Below are 21,187 nucleotides of genomic sequence, written 5' to 3'. Positions count from 1 at the left end.
CATTAATTTATTTCCCTTCTGCGTGTTCCCCGCTGGGTTAAAGCGGGTGGGGAGCGCTGATGCATCGCGCAAAACTCTGGCCCAAGCTCCCTCCCTGCGGTGCAAATAAACTGAACCGAAACAGAACCAGAACCTAAGTCCAAACCTGAACCAGAACCTGAACCTGAATCCAAACCCAAACCTGAACCAGAACCTGAACCCAAACACGAATCAGAACCCGAACCTGAACCCAAACCTGAATCCAAGCCCCAACCCAAACAGAACCTGAACCCAAACCAGAACCCAAACCCGAACCAGAACCTGAATCCAAACCCAAAACTGAACCTGAAGCAGAAGCAGAACCTGAACCCAAAACCGAACTCAAACCCAAACCTGAAGCAGAACCCGAACTTGAACTCAAACCCAAACCAGAACCCAAACCTAAATGCGAACCAGAATCTGGACCCAAACTCAAAGCCGAACCTAAACTTGAACCTGAACCCAAACCCAAATCCAAACTGGAACCCAAATTAGGATCCAAACCCAAATCCAAACCCAAATCTGAACCCAAACCCAAATCCCAAACCAAACCAGAACCCAAACCCCAATCCCAACCCAAACCCAGTCTGAACCTGAACCCAAACCTGAACCTGAACTCAAACCTGAACCCAAACCCATACCCAATCTGAGCTTGAACCCGAATCCGAACCCAAACCAGAACCAGAACCCAAACCCAAAAATGCTGCAGGGAGGAGCGCGCAGAGCCCGGAGAGCCCGGCCCCGGTTCTCGGGGTGGCCACGGAGCTGTGGGACCCCCGGCCTGGGAGCGCCCGGCTCGGCTCAGCCCGGCCCGGCCCGGGGGCAGCGTGGCTCTCCCGGCTCTGCCTCCCGCTGAGAGCGGCGGCTGCGGCAGCTCCGCGCCTCGTCTGGGGCTGCTCAGCTCCTCCCGACCCTCAAAGCTCCTTCATTATCATCCCTGAGCCCTCAGATCCTCCTGAGCACCCCCTTGGCTCCTCCTGAGCGCCCCCAGATCCTCCTGAGAACCCCCAGATCCTCCTCAGCACCCCCTCAGCTCCTCCTGAACCTCCAAAGCTCCTTCATTATCATCCCTGAGCACCCCCAGATCCTCCTCAGCACCCCCAGGTCCTCCTGAGCCCCGTGGTTTATCCGGCCCTGGCCGGGTCTGCTCAGCTCCTCCTGAACCTCCAAAGCTCCTTCATTATCATCCCTGAGCCCCCAGATCCTCCCGAGAACCCCACAGCTCCTCCTGAGCCCCCCCAGATCCTCCTGAGCCCCCCCAGATCCTCCTCAGCACCCCCTCAGCTCCTCCTGAGCCCCAAAGCTCCTTCATTATCATCCCTGAGCCCTCAGATCCTCCTGAGCCCCCGGATCCTCCATTACCATCCCTGAGCACCCCCAGAGCCTCCTGAGTACCCCTCAGCACCTCCTGAGCCCCCCAAACTCTGCTCTGAGCCCTCTCAGCTCTTCCATCAGCCCTGAGCCCCCCAGCTCCCCCATCGACCCTGAGAACATCTGCCCCATCAGCCCTGAGACCCCACGGACCCCTGAGCCCCCCCAGATCCTCGTGAGACCCCACAGCTCCTCCTGATCCCCCCCAGATCCTTCATAATCATCCCTGAGACCCCACAGCTCCTCCTGATCCCCCCCAGACCCTTCATAATCATCCCTGAGACCCCACAGACCCCCAGCTCCTCTTGAGCCCCCCAGATCCTTCACTGTCATCCCTGAGACCCCACAGCTCCTCCTGATCCCCCAGATCCTCCTGAGCCCCCCAGCTCCTCAAAAATCACCCCAAACACCCCCAGCTCCTCCTGAGTCCCCCAAAACTTCTCCATCCCCATCTCTGATCGCCCCCTAGATCCTCCTGAGCCCCCCTCTACTCCTCAATAATCACCCCAAACACACCCAGCTCTTCCTGAGAACCCCAAACTCCTCCATCCTCATCCCTGAGCGCCCCCAGCTTCTCCTGAGCCCTCCCAACTCCTCCATCCTCAGCCCTGAGCCCCCCAACTCCTCCATCCTCAGCCCTGAGCCCCTCCAGCTCCCCCCACTCCTCTCAGCTCCCCCCAAAAGCAGCACCTCAGACCCCCCCTCTTTTCCCAGGGGTTCAGGCCGCCTTTAGGGGCTCCACGATCCCAAATCTCTTTTCCAGCCCTGGGAACCCCGGGATGGGGAGCAGCGGGAATTCCTCAGCCTGGTTTGCAGCGCTGCTCCCCCCCCGGAGCACAGAACAAAAGAGGGCAGCGGCTCCTGCGGGGCCCCGCGGGCTCGGGGCAGGCGCTGCCCGGCCATGAGGGGATTGTTTTGCTCCAAAAAAATGGGATTTTGAAGGAAAATGAGCGGCGGGATTTTCCCCAGCACGGCCGGGACAGCAGGAGCGGCGCTGCCCCAGGGTGTTAAAGGTGGTCCCTGGGTGGTCAGAGCTTTTTGTGGAAGCTTTTTGGGATTTCTGCCATCCCACGTGCGGGCACAGAGCCCTGGTGCCAGCCGGGAATGTTTGCAGGGGGATAAAGCTGGAACGAGCAGGAATGTGGCTCTGGGGGTGACAGCATCCCTGAGCCCCCAAACCCGCGGGATCGGCTCTGAGGGACCCCCAGAAGTGATGCCAGCAGCTGTGGCCACCCCAACATCCCTGAAAGTTCGTTTGGGTTTGTTGTTTGTGGGTTGGGATCCTGGAGCTGAGCACAGGGAGGGCTGGGACAGCAGCAGCTTCGAGAGGTCAGGGTATCCCAGAAATTCCCTGTACACATCCCAGAGATTCCCTGTACACATCCCAGAGATTCCCTGTACACATCCCAGAGATTCCCTCCAAACATCCCAGAGATTCCCTCACACATCCCAGAGATTCCCTCACACATCCCAGAGATTCCCTCCACACATCCCAGAGATTCCCTCCAAACATCCCAGAGATTCCCTCACACATCCCAGAGATTCCCTGTGCACATCCCAGAGATTCCCTGTGCACATCCCAGAGATTCCCTCACACATCCCAGAGATTCCCTCACACATCCCATAAATTCCCTATAGACATCCCAGAGATTCCCTCACACATCCCAGAGATTCCCTCACACATCCCAGAGATTCCCTATAGACATCCCAGAGATTCCCTCACACATCCCAGAGATTCCCTCACACATCCCAGAGATTCCCTGTGCACATCCCAGAGATTCCCTCTGCACATCCCAGAGATTCCCTCCAAACATCCCAGAGATTCCCTCACACATCCAGAGATTCCCTGTACACAACCCAGAAATTCCCTGTACACAACCCAGAAATTCCCTGTACACATTCCAGAGATTCCCTGTACACATCCCAGAGATTCCCTCACACATCCCAGAGATTCCCTGTGCACATCCCAAAGATTCCCTGTGCACATCCCAGAGATTCCCTCCGCACATCCCAGAGATTCCCTAACACATCCCAGAGATTCCCTCACACATTCCAGAGATTCTTTGTACACATCCCAGAGATTCCCTGTGCACATCCCAGAGATTCCCTGTGCACATCCCAGAAATTCCCTGTGCACATCCCACAGATTCCCTGTACACATCCCACAGATTCCCTCATACATCCCAGAAATTCCCGGTACACATCCCAGAAATTCCCTGTACACATCCCAGAGATTCTCTGTACACGTCCCAGAGATTCCCTCACACATCCCAGAGATTCCCTGTACACATCCCAGAGATTCCCTGTACACAACCCAGAAATTCCCTGTACACATCCCAGAGATTCCCTCACACATCCCAGAGATTCCCTCCAAACATCCCAGAGATTCCCTCACACATCCCAGAGATTCCCTATAGACATCCCAGAGATTCCCTAAGACATCCCAGAGATTCCCTCACACATCCCAGAGATTCCCTCACACATCCCAGAGATTCCCTCACACATCCCAGAGATTCCTGTCACATTTCTCCCAGAGATTCCCTCCACACATCCCACCTGCATCCCAGAGATTCCCTTTACTTTCATCCTAAAGATTCCCTTCACCTGTACCCCACAGATTCCCATCAACTGTATCCCAGATTTCCATCACCTGCATCTCAAAAATTCCTGTCACCATTACCCCAAAGATTCCCATAAACTTCATCCCAAAGATTCCCTCCACCTGTATCCCAGAGATTCCCCTCATCTGAATCCCAAAGATTCCCATCACCTCCATCCCAGAGATTCCCCTCATCTGAATCCCAAAGATTCCTGTCACCATTACCCCAAAAATTCCCTTCCCCTTCATCCCAAAGATTCCCTCCACCTGTATCCCAGAGATTCCCCTCATCTGAACCCCAAAAATTTCTGCCACTTGTACCCCCAAAATTCCCATCACCTGTATCCCAAAGATTCCCTTCCCCTGTACCCCAAAATTTCCCATCATCTGCATCCCAAAAATTCCCTTCCCTTGCTTTCCAAAGATTCCCTTCCCCTGTACCCCAAAATTTCCCATCATCTGCATCCCAAAAATTCCCTTCCCTTCCATTCCAAAGATTCCCTTCCCCTGTACCCCAAAAATTCCCTCCACCTCCATCCCACAGGGATTCTCTCTCCCACCCCACATCCCCACCAGGAAAATCCCAATCCCTGTGTCCCAAATCCCAGCAATGCTCAGCACGGATGGGCTCCCCACCCTTTTTTTGGGGTTTGGACCCCCCAAAATCTCACCCCAGAGCCACCTTCACCCCACGGCTGCTCTGCCCTGGAGAGCCCCAATTCCAGCTGAGCACAAGGGATCCCAGAAAATCCCAAAATTAAAAATAACTCCACTGAAAAAATTGCTCTTAACGTGCTCCCCTTCCCAGGAATGCCAGCAAGCCCCAAAATTAAAAATAATCTCAGTGCCAGAGCAGATTTACTGCATTCCCCCTTTTGGGGACCCCAGAAATGCCAAAATTAAAAATAATCCTACTGAAAAAGCAGTTTTAACACACTCACCATCCCAGAGACCGCAGAAATCCCCAAAATTAAAAATAATCCTGCTGAAAAGTTGCTTTTAACGTGCTTCCCTTTTTGGGGACCTCAGAAACCCCAAAATTAAAAATAACCCCACTGAAAATTTGGTTTTAACATGCTCCCCTTCCCAGGAATGCCAGCAAGACCCAAAATTAAAAATAATCCCACTGATAAAGGAGTTTTAACTTGCTCCCCTTTTTCTGGACACCCCAGAAACCCCCAAAATTAAAAATAACCCCACTGAAAAATTGGTTTTAAAATGCTCCCCTTACCAGGGACGCCCAGCAAACCCCGAAATTAAAAATAATCCCAAAGCCAGGGCAGCTTTACCGTGCTGCCTTCCCAGGGACACAAACCCTTCCCCTGCAGCCCATAAATGAAATTTAAACCCCTGGAGCACATAACAACTTTACGAGCTGCTCCACGTCCCCCACCCCAGCCTGGCAGGGCACAGATCCCCCCCTGGCCTGGAGGAATAATAATAATAATAATAATGGACATTTCGGCAGGGAGACAAAAAGTCCAGAAATTCTCCCCTCAGGACATCTCCAAGCCTGGGATAAACTTCGCTGTGAGACAGATTTAGGGAGAGGGGAGGGTGGAGGTAAAAAAAGCAACGGGGGAGCTGAGATTTTCCGAGAGAGAAAAAAAAGAGATTTAAAAAAAAAAAAAAAAAAAAAAAAAAGGTATTTTTAAAAAATTGGGATTTAAAAAAAATGGGATTTTTTAAAAAATGGCATTTTAAAAAATGGGATTTAAAAAAAATGGGATTAAAAAAAATGGGATTAAAAAATTTTAATTAAAAAAAATGGGATTAAAAAAATGGGATTTAAAAAAAAAAACAAAAATTGGGATTTTTGGTGGAGGTTCTTGGTGGTATGGGAGGGGCATAAATCGGTGTGAAAGGAGAGGATGATGAGGGTGAAAATGTGTCAGGAAAACCTGTCCTGAGCCTGGCCGCGCTCTTGTCAAAGGCTCAAAGGCCGGCTGCTATTTTTAACAGCACAAAAGCATCCGAAAATCGCCTGGTTTCGAAAAGAAAAGAGAAAAAAAAGATTTAAAAAAAGAGAGAGAAAAGTAGTGTATCAGTGTCACCGGAATGGATCCTCCGAATGAAACTGAAGCGAGAGAGGAAATTGCAGGAATTACAAACAGGAGTTATAGGGGAGGGAGGGACCTTATCGGGAAAAAAATCCCATTTACCGAGTTAATTCTCCTTTTTTCCCACCCCGAATCCATCTCTGCCGCTTTTCTTGGGGAGTTTTCCGAGCCCGAGGTGCTCAGGAGCCTCCAGCACATTTTCCCTGGAAATCGCTCATCAGAGGTGGAAAGCGCCGAAAATTTCTGGTTTTTTCGCCTTTTTCGCCCCAAATCCTCCCCTTCAGGACCACGCAGCTCCCGCGTTTCAACTTTGCCGGCTTGAGATGAGATTTTACCGCTCTCGAGGGGTGAAAAAACCCCAAATTTCCCCAGATTTCCCCCAATCCTGCAGGACCATCCCCGCTGTGGGGTCTCCCTGGGGTTGTCGCTGTGATGGTGACAAGGTTTGTGTCCCCTCAAAGCGACAGAGCTCGGCGCTGTCCCCGCTCCCAAAGCCTCTATCGCGACAGTGTCGCGGTGTCGGAGCCTCTCGCCCCCCGCGGGTGACACCGGCCGGGGTTTCCTGTGTCGCCTGTTGTGGATGCACCCAAAGTGTCGCTTGTGCCGCGGGGACAGCGCTGAAGGACGGGACAAGAGGCGGCGACAACGGGGACCCCAACGCGCTGCGGGCGGGCACAGCCGCGTCCCCCCAAAAGCCACCAACCCCAGGACACGCGGCTCTGTCCGTCCGTCCGTCTGTCCTGCGCACCGTGGGGACACCGGCTCGGTCCCCCCTGTCCCCAAATCAACGAGCGGGGACCGCGCTCTGTGCCCGCACAGACCCCGGGATTAACCCCTCACCTGCCGGTTTAACCCCTCTCCTGCCGGGTTTAACCCTTCTCCTGCCGGGTTTAACCCCTCTCCTGCCGGGCTCCCCGGACCTGCGTGGGGGTCTCGCAGCGGAGTTCGCAGCCCCGAACTTTGCGGGGCTGAGCAGGACCAGACCCCGCGTCCCTTTTTCCCTTTTTCCCTTTTCCCTTCTCCTCCTCAAGACCAGGGGTTTTGGGGGGGTTCTCCTGATCGGTTCCCTCAGCCGCGACCCCCGAGGGTGCTCCCCGAGCCCCGAGGGTGCTCCCCGAGCCCACAGGGTGCTTGGCACCCCGGGGCTGTGCCGGTGCCCCCCGGGCTGTGCCGGTGCCCCTGAAACTGTGCCGGTTTCCCTCGAGGCTCTGCCGGTTCGCCCCGGTCTGTGCCGGTGCCCCCCGAGCTCTATCGGTGCCCCGGGGCTCTATCGGTGCCCCCGGGCTGTGCCGGTGCCCCCCGAGCTCTATCGGTGCCCCCGGGGCTCTATCGGTGCCCCCCGGCCGCACTCACAGCTCCGCTGCGCTGAGCCCCGGTGCCGCCTCCGCCGGTGCTGCCGGTGCCGGTCCCGCCCCGTTGTCGCTCCCGGTCTCACCCCGGTGCCGGTTCTGCCGGTCCCACCCCGGTGCCGGTGCCGGTTCTGCCGCCGCGGGCTCCGCCACCGCCTCAGGTCCGCTCCATGTCCCCAGCGCCTCCTCTGGGAGCTGCCCCGGCGCCGGGCGGAGAGAGGGAGCGAGGAGGAGGAGGAGGAGGAGGAGGAGGAGGAGGAGGAGGAGGAGGAGGAGGAGGAGGGCCCCGCTCCAGCCAGCCAGCAGCCGCCTCCGGGGCGGCCCCGCGCCCGTCCCCTCCCCTCAGAGCCCCCGGCCCACGTGTGACAGCGCCGGGGCTCCCACGCTGTGCCCGGAGCCCCGCGCAGAGCCCTGAACCCCCCCCCAAAGGATGGGGGGCACTCGGAGGGGTCGGGGGGGACACCCCGAAACCCCCTCAGCACCCCGGGGTGGGCAGGGATCCAGCGGAGACCCCTCGCTCCCAGCCGTACCCGGATTTTGGAGAGTCCACCCCAAATTCCCGGGATCCCCAAAATCACAATGCGCCAGGGGCAGACCCCAAAATCCGCCTTCCAGGATCACCCCAAGTTTTGCTCCAAAATCCGCCTTCAGACTTGGGGATCACCCCGAGTTTTGCTCCTTGGCTCCAAAATCCGCCTTCCAATTTGGGGATCACCCCGAGTTTCGCTCCTTTGCTCCAAAATCCACCTTCAAACTTGAGGATCACCCCGAGTTTTGCTCCTTGGAGCCAAAATCCGCCTTCCAATTTGGGGATCACCCCGAGTTTCGCTCCTTGGCTCCAAAATCCACCTTCAAACTTGAGGATCACCCCGAGTTTTGCTCCTTGCTCGTCCCACACTTCCCCTTTTCCCCTGGCAATTCCTGACATCCAATTCCATTCCAGCACCCCAGAAATTCCCGAGGAAAATTCCGGAGCCGCTCCCGGGGAGGGCAAAGGCGGGATCAGAACGGGAGAGCTCACCTGGGCAGGCCAGGTGGGGGCACAGGGGGGGATCCGTGCCCCTGGCAGCCCTGGCACCGCCGTGCCCTGGATGCCAGCCCGGCCCCATTGTGAGGCTCAGCCCGAGTGGAACGGTCCCATTGTGGGAGCACTTCGGGAATTCTTCCCGCTCCCATCCTTGCCAGCTTGGCTGCTGGCCAGCGTGGAAACTTCCTGATGCCCCAAATCCATCATCCCCCGGCCCTACAAACACCCCAAAGGTGAGGCCCTCTGAGCTCACCTCCCTCGGGGCCTCTCGGAGCTCCCAAACTCACAGGTTTGGGGTTTTCAAAGGGTTTTGCTGATTACAACCCCCTAAAACATCCCCAGGCTCCTCCAGATCCCAAAAGGTGTTTTTCCCTTTTCCAATCCCTAAAGGATTTCCCATTTTCCAACCCCAAAAGTGTTTCCCTTTTTCTAATCCCAAAAGGATTTCTCCTTTTCCAATCCTTAAAATATTTCCCCTTTTCCAATCCCTAAAGATTTCCCCTTTTCCAGTCCCAAAGGATTTCCTCTTTTCCATTCCCTAAAGTGTTTCCCCTTTTCCAATCCCAAAATAATTTTCCCTTTTCCAATCCCTAAAGGATCTCTTCTTTTCCAATCCCAAAAGAGTTTCCTCTTTTCCAATCCCAAAGGATTTCCTCTTTTCCAATCCCTAAAGTATTTCCCCTTTTCCAACCCCTAAAAGATTTCCCTTTTCCAATTCCTAAAGGATTTCCCCTTTTCCAATCCAAAGATTTCCCTTTTCCAGTCCAAAAGGGATTTCTCTTTTATTCACTAATGTTTCATTTTCCAAATCCCAAAATAAATTTTTCACTTTTCCTAACCCTTGGTTTTCTTTTCTTTTCACTCACCCAATTTTTTTGCAATCCAAAGGATTCCTCTTCCAATCCACAAAGTATGGCCCTTTCCCACCTAAAAATTTCCACTCAATTCCTAATGTTTTCCTTTTTCAATCAGGCTTAACCAGCTTTTCACTCCAACAGGGGATTTGATTTATTTCATAATGAAATCTATCCAGGAAACCCATGATCATCCAAAGGAAAGTGAAACCCTTCTTCTTTTGCATCGACACCTTTGTGAGGCAAAGCTGGCACGGGAAGGGAACAACGGCAGCCACCCAAGTGGACAGACACAGGGACAGATGGACACCATCCACACGGGGATGGAAACAGGACAGGACAGGGTTTTTCCTATTTGGGGGACCACCAGGATCCAAGCCCTAAACCAGTGCACATGGGACGTGCACGACAGGGACAGGCGACAGGGATGGCATGCCAGCTTGCAGGGACATGAATCCTCGGGACAGGGACAGGGACAGGGACAGGGCAGGGACAGGACAGGGTGGACAGGGGCTGGGACAAGGGGCAGGGACAGGGACAGGGACAGGGACAGGGACAGACAGGGACAGGGACAGGGCTGGGCGGGACAGGGACAGGGACAGGGACAGGGACAGGGACAGGGACAGGGACAGGGACAGGGACAGGGGTGGGACAGGGACAGGGACAGGGACAGGGACAGGGACAGGGACAGGGACAGGGACAGGGGCTGGGATGGGACAGGGACAGGGACAGGGGGCTGGGACAGGGACAGGGGCTGGGACAGGCACAGGGACAGGGACAGGGATGGGACAGGGACAGGGACAGGGGCTGGGACAGGGACAGGGACAGGGACAGGGACAGGGACAGGGACAGGGGCTGGGACAGGGACAGACACAGGGACAGGGACAGACACAGGGACAGGGACAGGGGCTGGGACAGGGACAGGGGCTGGGACAGGGCTGGGACAGGGACAGGGACAGGGACAGGGGACAGGGGCTGGGACGAGGGGGACAGGGACAGACACAGGGACAGGAACAGGGACAGGGACAGGAGCGGGACCGGGACAGGGCAGGGACAGGGACTGGGACAGGGACAGACACAGGGACAGAGACAGGGACAGGGACAGGAGCTGGGAACAGGGACAGGGACAGGGACAGGGACAGGGACAGGGACAGGACAACAGGGACAGGGACAGGGTGAGACAGGGACAGGGACATGGGACAGGGACAGGCGACAGCGGACAGGGCGGGGGACAGGGGCAGGGACAGGGCTGGGACTGGGACAGGGACAGGGACAGGACAGGGCACAGGGACAGGGCAGGGCTGGACAGGGACAGGGACAGGGACAGGGACAGGGACAGGGACAGGGACAGGGGCTGGGACAGGGGCTGGGACAGGGGCTGGGACAGGGACAGGGACAGGGACAGGGACAGGGGCTGGGACAGGGGCTGGGGCAGGGACAGGGACAGGGACAGGGACAGGGACAGGGACAGGGACAGGGACAGGGACAGGGACAGGGACAGGGACAGGGACAGGGGCTGCCTCGGCCACTGTTGACAAGGAACCTTTTTTTTTTTCCCCCTGCCGTGAAACCTTTAAAATGTTGTGTCAACACGGAAGGGCTGTTTATGTTTCAGCAGCCGGGAAAGTTCCCATTGACTCCCGGCTCTTTCCTCCCCCACACCGTTATTTTCTGTTATTTTCTTCCCTGGGAATTTTTTTTTTTTCCAAGTGTTGTTTCTTTTTTTTTTTTTTTTTTTTTTTTCACGCAAGGGCAGGAGAGAAGAGGAAGAGATGGAGCTGCTGCTGGGATTTGGGGGTTGCTGAGCTGGGCTGGGGGTTCTGGAGGGGTTTGGGCACCCACATCCCACTGCCAGCCCTCTCCCAGAGCAGTGACCTGGGATCATTTCCCATCCTCACCCCGAGGATTTCACAGGAAATGGGGGAAATTGGCTGCACCCACAGCCCCCAGACCCTAAAGGGGCTTAGTGGGACATTCCCATTAAACCCTCTGGAACATTTTCATTAAATCCCATGGGGCATTCCCATTAAACCCTTTGGGACATTTCCATTAAACCCCAATGGGACATTCCCATTAAACCCTCTGGAACATTTTCATTAAATCCCATGGGATATTCCCATTAAACCCTTTGGGACATTGCCATTAAACCCCATGGGACATTCCCATATTCCCATTAAACCCCAGTGGGACATTCCCATATTCCCATTAAACCCTGTGGGACATTCCCATATTCCCATTAAACTCCGTGGGGCATTCCCATATTCCCATTAAACCCCATGGGACATTCCCATATTCCCATTAAACCCCAGTGGGGCATTCCCAATAAACCCCATGGGACATTCTCACATTCCCATTAAACCCCATGGAACATTCCCATATTCCCATTAAACCCTGTGGGACATTCCCATATTCCCATTAAACCCCATGGAACATTCCCATATTCCCATTAAACCCTGTGGGACATTCCCATATTCCCATTAAACTCCAGTGAGACGTTCCTGTTAAACCCCATGGGACATTCCCATTAAGCCCCATGGGACATTCCTGTTAAATCCCGTGGGACAGTCCCATATTCCCATTAAACCCTATGGGACATTCCCATTAAACCTCATAGGACATTCCCATATTCCCATTAAACCCCATGGGACATTCCCACATTCCCATTAAACCCCAGTGGGGCATTCCCATATTCCCAATCCCACCTGGACAGGTGCCCCCCAGCCCCTCTGAGCCCCCTCCCCAGCTGGGGGCACAGCTGGTCCCAGTGCCACCCCTGGCAGGGGCAGCCCCGAGTGTCCCCAATGCCACCCCCCCTCAGTGTCACCCCCTGACCCTGAGAGGTCCCAGGAGGGGGGGGTTCATGGGGGACCCAGCGACCCCCGAGGTCCCCAAAGCCACTCCAGGGCAGGGAGGGGACAGGAGGAGCTGTCCCCAGACTGGATGGGGACACAATTCCCAGAGGGACTGAGCCCAAAAAGAGGAGCGGGAGCTTTGTTGGGGTGGCCATGGCAGCAGCCGGCCCGGCCCACTCGGACTTGCACTCTCCGATCCTTCCTTGCCCACCTCGGTGGCCCTGGGGCTGGTGACCGTCCCTCAATGCCACCAGCACTGCTGGCACTGCCCATGGCACCCCTCGTGGGCCTGCTGGGCACTCCTGGGACCAGATGGGCATCGCCAGGACCTGCTGGGCATCCTCAGGACAAGCTGGGCATCCTCAACACCCTCTGGGTATCCCCAGGACCTGCTGGGCATCCTCAGGACAAGCTGGGCATCCTCAACACCCATTGGGCATCCCCGGGACCAGCTGGGCATCCTCAGGACAAGCTGGGCATCCTCAACACCCATTGGGCATCCCCGGGACCAGCTGGACACCCCCAAGACCTGCTGGGCATCACCAGGACCTGCTGGGCATCCTCAACACCCACTGAGCATTGCCAGGACCAGTTAGACAGCCCAGAACATGCTGGGCATCCTCAGGACCTGCTGAACACTCCCAGGACCTCCTGGACATCCTCAGGACCTTCTTGGCATCCTCAACAGCCACTGGGCATTGCCAGGACCAGTTAGACACCCAGAACATGCTGGACATCCTCAGGACCTTCTTGGCATCCTCAACACCCACTGGGCATCCTCAGGACCTGCTGGGCATCTCCAGAACCTGATGGGCATCCCCTGGATCAGCTGGGCATCCCCAGGACCAACTGGGCATCTTCAACATCCGCTGGGCATCCCCAGAACCCATTGGACACTCCCAGGACCTCCTGGCCATCCCCAGGACCTGCTGGACACCCCAGGACCTGCTGGGCATCCCCAAGGCATGAGGTGCCAGGTGGGGACAAGGGCACAGCCGCTGTCCCCGTCCCTGCCCTGCTCCCACCTGGCCGCCCCCGGGCCTGGCTCCCATCGCTGCCGCGGCTTTCCCGGAGCTGTCGGGGCAGAGGAAGCCGGGACAATGCCCGGGGGGCCGGGGAGCAGCCGGGCAGCGCTGCCGGAGCAGGGGGCGCGCAGGGCAGAGGCTCGGCCGGGATCGCCTTCCTCTTCCTCTTCCTCTTCCTCTTCCTCTTCCTCTTCCTCTTCCTCTTCCTCTTCCTCTTCCTCTTCCTCTTCCTCTTCCTCTTCCTCTTCCTCTTCCCAGCCCCGCTCCCGCCCGAGCACCCGCGACCGGCGGGGATGGGTCAGGGAAGGGCTCTGGACTCGGAACCGGCCCGGGGCAAAGCCGGGACAGCAAAACCGTGACAGCAAAACGGGGACAACAAACCTGGGACAGCAAACCCGGCCTGTGGAAATCCCAGGCTGATGCAGTGAAGGGGTGCCAGCATCTGGCCAGATGGCACTGCCACCTTCCAGCACCCCAATGCCACCTTCCAGCACCCCAAATCCATCTTCCAGTACCCCAAATCCATCTCCTAGCACCCCATTTCCACTTTCCAGCACGTCAATCCCACCTTCCACCACCACAAATCAGCCTTCCAGCACCCCAAATCCATCTTTGAGCACCTCAATCCCACCTTTGAGCACCCCAAATCCATCTTCCGTCACCCCGATTCCATCCTCCAGTACCTCAATCTCACCTTCCACCACGCCAAATCAACATTTGAGCACCCCAATGCCACCTTCCAGCACCCCAATGCCACCTTCCAGCACCCCAAATCCACCTTCCAGCACCCCATTTCCACCTTCCAGCACCCTAAATCAGGTCGGACTCCAGGCTCATGCCCACCCTGGAGGTCCCCACCGTGTGTCCCCCCGTGTGCCACCGCTTGTGCCAACCCTCCTGGGCACATCCAGCTGCAATCAGGGATTCCCTGGCTGAGGGGGACTCAATTCCCGACCCGGGCGGTTCGGATTGTCCCTGTCCCTGTCCCCAACCACTCACCGCGGCAATGCCACCACGGCGGGGGGGGTGGCACAGCCAGCCTGGCACTGTCCCCACCGCTGTCCCAGCCGTGCCCAGACCGCCGGGCAGGGGCGGCAGTGGGGCACGGAGGGGGTGACGCTGAGCTGGGAGGGACACGGGGACAGCAGGAGGGACAGAGGGACAGCGGGAGGGACAGAGGGACAGCGGGAGGGACACGGGGACAGCAGGAGGGACAGAGGGACAGCGGGAGGGACACGGGGACAGCGGGAGGGACACGGGGACAGCGGGAGGGACACAGGGACAGCGGGAGGGACAGAGGGACAGCAGGAGGGACAGGGAACGCAGGAGGACACGGGACAGCGAGGGAACGGACAGGAGAGGGACACGGGGACGCGGAGGGACACGGAGACAGCGGAGGGACAGAGGGACAGCAGGAGGGACACAGGGACGGCGGGAGGGACAGAGGGACAGCAGGAGGGACAGAGGGACAGCAGGAGGGACAGAGGGACAGCAGGAGGGACACGAGGGACAGGGAGAGGGACAGCAGGGACAGGGGAGGGACACAGGGGACAGCGGAGGGCGAGGGACACAGGGACAGCGGAGGAAGGGACAGCGGGAGGGCAGCAGGAGGGACACAAGGCGACAGCAGGGACAGCGGAGGGACACGGGGACAGCGGGGGGACAGAGGGCAGCGGGCCGGACGCGGCACGGGGCGCAGGCGGGCTGAGGACAGCGGGTGACAACAGGGACAGCGGGAGGGGACACCAGGGGACGGGTCGACCCACAGCGGCCCGGGGGCAGCGGGGCCGAGCTGAGCCCCGACCTCCCGGCCACGAGCGCGGCGCTTTCCGCTCAAAGGCGACACGAGCTTTCGGGTGTCCCCTCGGCAGCGCGGCTTTGCGGACGTGCACCCAGCCCAAGAGGCTTTCTTTCCCGCCTGGTTCTTATGTTTGTTCCCTCTGGGCTTTGTCCAGCTGTCTTTGTTCCGACGCCTTTGGTTTCTCTTCCCTTTGATGCTTTGTCACTCCCTTCATCTTGGTGCTTTTCTTTTAGGTTTTTTGGTTTGTGTTGTTGGTCCTTTTTTTTTTCTTTTTTTTCCTTTTTTTTTTTTTTTTTTTTAAGCTGGCTCTTTGGCTTTTTGGGGGGATTTTATTGGGATTTTTTTTGTTGTTTTTTTCTCTCCTGGCCGCTCCGCTCTTGGCATTTTTCTACTTTTCTGCTGCCTCGTCCACTCTCGGGTCACATGGACGCGGCCCGGATTGTCTCCAAATCCCCATTTGTCTTGTTTTGGTGCCTGCATTTCCCTGCCTTTATGTCCTTTTTCTTAAGAGCTCTCACATTTTTCTCGAGCAGAGGGGGTCGGGATAATATAGGAGGTAATCTTGACTGCGGATGTGCGGACATCATTAGGCTGTCATTGGTTTAGGGTTAGCGGGTTTAAACAGTAATTGCAGCCAAGAGATCACGACTCCGCCAAAAAAAAAAAAAATTCCAGGGGAGGTTGGAAGGAATCCACAAGGAGATAAAGGGAGAAAAAGCAAAATTGCCATTTGAGGGTGTTCTTTGTGATTTTGGGGACTCCTTGGGCACTGGCAGCCAGGACAGGAGGCTCGCCATTGGGTTTTGTTCATCCAGGGCCAGCAAATTATTGAGCTCGCACTGGGATTTACAAACCAGCCATGATGCCAGGAATAAGTACGTTATATTGGATTCCCATTCATCACCGGAACCTAAAAAACGCCAAAATCGTCACTTGATGAGTTTTGGGGATTGAGACTCCTTGGCATGGCAGAACCACCCAGGATAAAGGGCACATGGAGAGATTAAATACTCTGAGGTGGTGATTTTCCCATTCCATCACCAGAGAACCTAAAAAACGCCAAATCGTCGCTTGAGGGGGTTCTTTGGGATTTTGGGACTCCTTGGCATGGCAGAGCCAGCCAGGATGCCAGGGCAGGATGAGAAGGTTAAATACCCTGATATTGGCGATTTTTCCCTGTTCCCATCACCCAGGAACCCTAAGAAACCCAAAATTGCCATTTGAGGGGTGTTCTTTGTGGATTTTGGGCACTCCTTGGCATGGCAGAACCAGCCCAGGATGCCAGGGCAGCATGGAGAGGGTTAAACGCCCTGATATTGGCGATTTTTCCCTGTTCCCATCACCCAGAGAACCCTAAAAAACCCCAAAATCGTCGCTTGAGGGGGTTCTTTGAGGATTTTGGGGACTCCTTGGCATGGCAGAACCAGCCCAGGATGCCAGGGCAGCATGGAGAGGATTAAATACCCTGATATTGGCGATTTTTCCCCATTCCCATCACCCAGAGAACCCTAAAAAACGCCAAAATCGTCACTTGAGGGGTGTTCAGTGTCACTTTGGGGACTCCTTGGCACGGCAGAGCCAGCCCAGGATGCCAGGGAGGATGGAAAGGGTTAAACGCCCTGATATTGGCGATTTTCCCCGTTCCCATCACCCAGGGAACCCTAAAAAAACCCCGAAATCGTCACTGGAGGGGGTTCTTTGAGGATTTTGGGGACTTCTTGGCACCGTCAGAACCAGCCCATGGATGCCAGGGCACATGGAGAGGATTAAATACTCCCGAGGTTGGTGATTTTCCCCATTCCCATCACCCAGAGAACCCTAAAAACGCCAAAATCGTCACTTGAGGGGTGTTCAGTGTCACTTTGGGACTCTTGGCACGGAAAAGCCAGCCCAGGATGCCAGGGAGGATGGAAAGGTTAAACCCCTGATATTGGCGATTTTCCCGTTCCCATCACCCAGAGAACCCTAAAAAACGCCAAAATCGTCACTTGAGGAGTGCTCAGTGTCACTTTGGGGACTCTCTGACACGTCAGAGCCAGCCCAGGATGCCAGGGAGGATGGAAAGGGTTAAACGCCCTGATATTGGCGATTTTTCCCCATTCCCATCACCCAGGGAACCCTTTGGATGCGGGAATTCGGCCGGACGAGCTCGGGCAGCGCTCGGTGCCGCTGCTGCGGCGGTGCCACGGAGGGGACAAGGACTTGAATGTCACAACAACCGTGACACAAACGGGCTCGGAGCCCCGCCGCAAGATCAGATACCGGGATTCGGGAGCCGTTTTTCCCCCTCCCCGAGCGGCTCCGCTTTGATTTGAGCGCCCCAAATCAAGCTCTGGGCACAGCTGAGGTGTCGCATCACCCCCAAAAGCGAGCTCGGGGTCCTTTTTTAGGAGCCCCAAACCCTCCCCGTGCCGCAGTTTCGAGCAGCTGGCGGGGAAAGAGAGGAAACAGCCAAAATAGCAACAGGATGTGCCCCCAGATAAGGTGATCGATATCAGAAAGCGCCGCTTTTTCAAGTCACAGCCGAGCCCAGCTGCTCGAACAGGAGATCGGCCCCCGATAGGGGCGGCCCCGGCTTCTCGACACCCCAATTTCTCCTGTCCCCGCTGGTTTTCGGTAACGCGGTGACGTCCTCGGGGTTTGGGGGGTGTTGGTGTGGGAGGACAGGGCGGGTTTGGGATGGGGAGAAGGGCAGGAGGATCCAGGGAGGGATGGCTGATCTGTGGGGTGTCCCAAAGGAGGGATTGGGGTGGATCTGGGTGCTGCTAACACACCCCAAAAAGTGCTGGAGGGGTAACCGTGATTCCTGGGGTGAGCCAAGCACTGGGAAGGTTCCAGAAGAGGAGTTTTTGGGGTGCCACCTCCGTGATCCCACAAATCAGCTCTCCATGGGTGAGGAATTCCAGGGGATGGGCACAGGCAGGAGGGCACAGAGCAGCCCCTGCCAGCCCCAATCCCACATGGAAAAATGGCAGCTGTGGCTCCAGGAGTGCCAAAACCCGAGCAGGACATCCCCGGGGACACCTCCAGGGACATCCTCACCCCTCCTTCTCCTGCACATTGTCCCCTCCAAACTGTGCCACCCTCACGTGTCACCGGGCCCGGGTGGCTCCTCCATGGCCGAGGGGTGCCAGGGAGCCGTGCCAGCCGTGCCAGCACCTTCAGAGGTTAAAAACCAACAAAAGGAGCCGCAAAACCCATCCTGCAGGTCTGCCCGGTCCTGCGGCTCCTCTAATGCAAACTCCGAGCCCATAAAACCCGGATTGTCCATCCTAAAACTCCATCCTACAACCCTGGACTGTCCATCCTCAAACCCTGGATTGTCCATGCCAAAACTCCGTCCTAAAACCCCAGACTGTTTATCCTCAAACCCCAAATTGTCCATCCTAAAACTCCATCCTACAACCCCGACTGTCCATTCTAAAACTCCGGATTGTCCGTCCTAAAACTCCAGATTATCCATCCCAAAACCCTGAATTGTGCATCCTAAAAGTCCAGATTGTCCATCCTAAAACCCCTGACTGTCCATCCCAAAAGCTCGAATTGTCCATCTTAAAACTCCAAATTATCCGTCCTAAAACCCTGGGTTGTCCATCCTAAAACTCCAACTGTCCATCCCAAAACTCCAACTGTCCATCCTAAAACCCCGAATTGTCCATCCTAAAGATTGTCCACCCTAAAACCCTGGACTATCTATCCCAAAACCCCAGACTGTCCATCCTAAAATTCCAGATTGTCCATCCTCAAACTCCAGATTATCCATCCTAAAACTCCAGACTGTCAATCCCAAAACCCCGAATTGTTTATCCTAAAACTCCATCCCAAAACCCCAAATTGTCCATCCTAAAATTCCAGATTGTCCACCCTAAAACCCTGGACTGTCTATCCCAAAACCCCAGACTGTCCATCCTAAAATTCCAGATTGTCCGTCCTCAAACTCCAGATTATCTGTCCTAAAACCACAGACTGTCTATCCCAAAACCCCGAATTGTTTATCCTAAAACTCCATCCCAAAACCCCAAATTGTCCATCCTAAAATTCCAGATTGTCCACCCTAAAACCCTGGACTGTCCATCCCAAAACTCCAGATTGTCCATCCTCAAACTCCAGATTATCCATCCTAAAACTCCAGACTGTCAATCCCAAAACCCCGAATTCTTTATCCTAAAACTCCATCCCAAAACCCCAAATTGTCCATCCTAAAATTCCAGATTGTCCATCCCAAAACTCGGATTGTCCATCCTCAAACCCCGATTGTCCACCCCAAAACCCCAAATTGTCCATCCTAAAATTCCAGATTGTCCATCCCAAAACCCGGATTGTCCATCCTCAAACCCCCATTGTCCACCCCAAAACCCCCGCGGCTCCCACTGCGCTGTGCCCCGGCCTGGTGCCACCTCCTGCTGCCACCCCCTCCCCTGGCACTGCCACCAGATCACCCTCAGCTCGCTCTGCCGCGTCCTCCAAAGGGCTGAACCTGTTTTTATGGCAGAGCTGGCACCGGGAAAGGCTAAAAAAAAAAAAAAAAAAAAATAAAACCCCAAAAAAGCCTCCCCTGATCTCTGTATCTGCAGCCATGCAAGGAATATTGTTCAGCGCAGCACAAAAGCATCCCTGAAAATAGAAGCGCCAGGGCCAGGCCTGCCAGTGGCTGTGTGAGATAACGTCTACTTGCAAACAGTGTGTCTTTGTGCCGCTGTCACTGTCCCCATTGTTCAGGAGCCTATTGCCTCGGGGATATTGTTCCCTCCTTTTGTCTCAGCCCGGCTCCTTTTTGTTTGACTTTACTTTACCATTTCATTCCTCTCCTTTGTGCCGCCGTTCTTGCTTTTGTCTCCCTCTCTCTCTCTCTCTCTCTCTCTGCCTTTTCTCTCGCTGATTTGTATTTAGCGATTGTTCCCGGCTCGCTGCGAGCACAAAGTGCTCCGGGCTCTTTTCTCACTCCATTCATTCCCCTATTCAGGTGCGTTTGTTTGCCCGTAGGTACCGGCAGGAGCGGATTTGGGGGTGGATTTGGGGTTTTAGGGGGTCCTGGAAGCCAGCAAAGGGAGCTGGAGGCTGTTGGTGGCCTTTGGGGACAGCCAGGTCCCCGTGTGCCCCATCCCCGTGCCAAAAAAAGCAGGGATTTGTCGGGAAAAGGACAAATGAGCCCCCAGGTGGAGCGGCCGGGGATGCTGGCAGGGACACGGGGGTGGCACCGCTGAGGTGACCGGGCCCGGTGCCAGCTGGGCCGATCCCAGAGCGGATCCGAGCCCAGACCCGACCCTGAACTGGCGGTCCCGGCTCCCCCAGCCCTGGATCTGCACCACGCCCGGGTTTTGGGAGGCACAAGGAGAACATTCCACGGCCTCTCCCCCGCTCTGCACCGCGGCTGTGCCCTCCCGGAGCGACCCTCGGGCTGGCACCACCCACCCCGAGCTGGGATTCACCCTGGGGACCACAGCGACAGCGGGTGGATCCATGGAGGTGGCTTGGGGACATTTGGGGAGCGGCTCAGAGGCTCCCGGGGTGCCCCAAACCCCGCAGGATTGGGGGCACCCCCTGCCCCCCACGCCCTGCCGGCTGCAGGGAGGGCTCGTTCCCAGCGCCACGAGGAAGAGGAGGAGGAGGAGGAGGGTTCGGATTCCCCAGGAATCCTTCAGGGCGAGCTGACAAGAGTGGCCACCCCCGGAGACAACAAAGCCCCGCTGTTCTCCGGGCACGGCCCGCATGACCCGACGGGACTTTTCCATCCCCTCCCCGCCAGCGAAACCCCGGAGGATCCAAGGGAAAAACCTTCCTCCTCCTCCTCCTCCTCCTCCTCCTGCTGCTTCACACAGCCCACGCGAAGCGGGAGAGGCCGCGGGGACCCCCCCAGACTCACCCCGGGAGCGAGGGACGGAGCGGGACGAGGGGACAGCGAGCGGCGACTCCGCGGGGCCAGCGGGAGCCCCCGGGCGGTCCCGGGGCCGCGGGGGGGGCGTGCCTGGGAATGGAGGGAGCGGACTGAGGGCCATTGTCTCATTGTTCGGGCTTCAAAGGACAATGGGCCATTGTTGTCCCCGGGGATGCCATTGTTTGCTTTCCCTGCAGAGCCCGGCCGCGCACGGAGCTTTCCCGAGGGCCGGCTCCGTGTGTGGGACGCTCCAGAACAACGAGGCAGGAATGTTGCTTTCCTTCCCCACGCCCTGGTTTTTGGTTTTTTGGTTTTTTTTTTTTTTTTTGCACGGTTGTGCCATCCTGAAAAAAGGC

At 56.5% G+C, this 21,187-nt stretch overlaps 1 protein-coding gene across 5 annotated transcripts in view; it reads right to left on the bottom strand.

The window, feature by feature from the left end:
- Positions 1 to 20,905, bottom strand: part of SOX13 (SRY-box transcription factor 13) — a 43,951-nt gene extending 23,046 nt beyond the window's left edge. For 4 of the 5 annotated variants that reach the window (XR_010442868.1, XM_064733135.1, XM_064733138.1 and 1 more), the window contains exon 1: positions 7,402 to 7,596. The gene's annotated coding sequence lies outside the window, so the exon portion shown is untranslated. Of the gene's footprint in view, positions 1 to 7,401; positions 7,597 to 20,819 lie in introns of those variants that run through there. The other variant, XM_064733136.1, reaches the window with a different exon arrangement.
- Positions 20,906 to 21,187: the final 282 nt, after the last annotated feature.

This window comes from Zonotrichia leucophrys, chromosome 26 (assembly GCF_028769735.1).
Source record: "Zonotrichia leucophrys gambelii isolate GWCS_2022_RI chromosome 26, RI_Zleu_2.0, whole genome shotgun sequence".
NCBI lineage: Eukaryota > Metazoa > Chordata > Aves > Passeriformes > Passerellidae > Zonotrichia > Zonotrichia leucophrys.
Note: the sequence above shows the minus strand (reverse complement) of the source record. Positions and strands in the feature narration are given on the sequence as shown.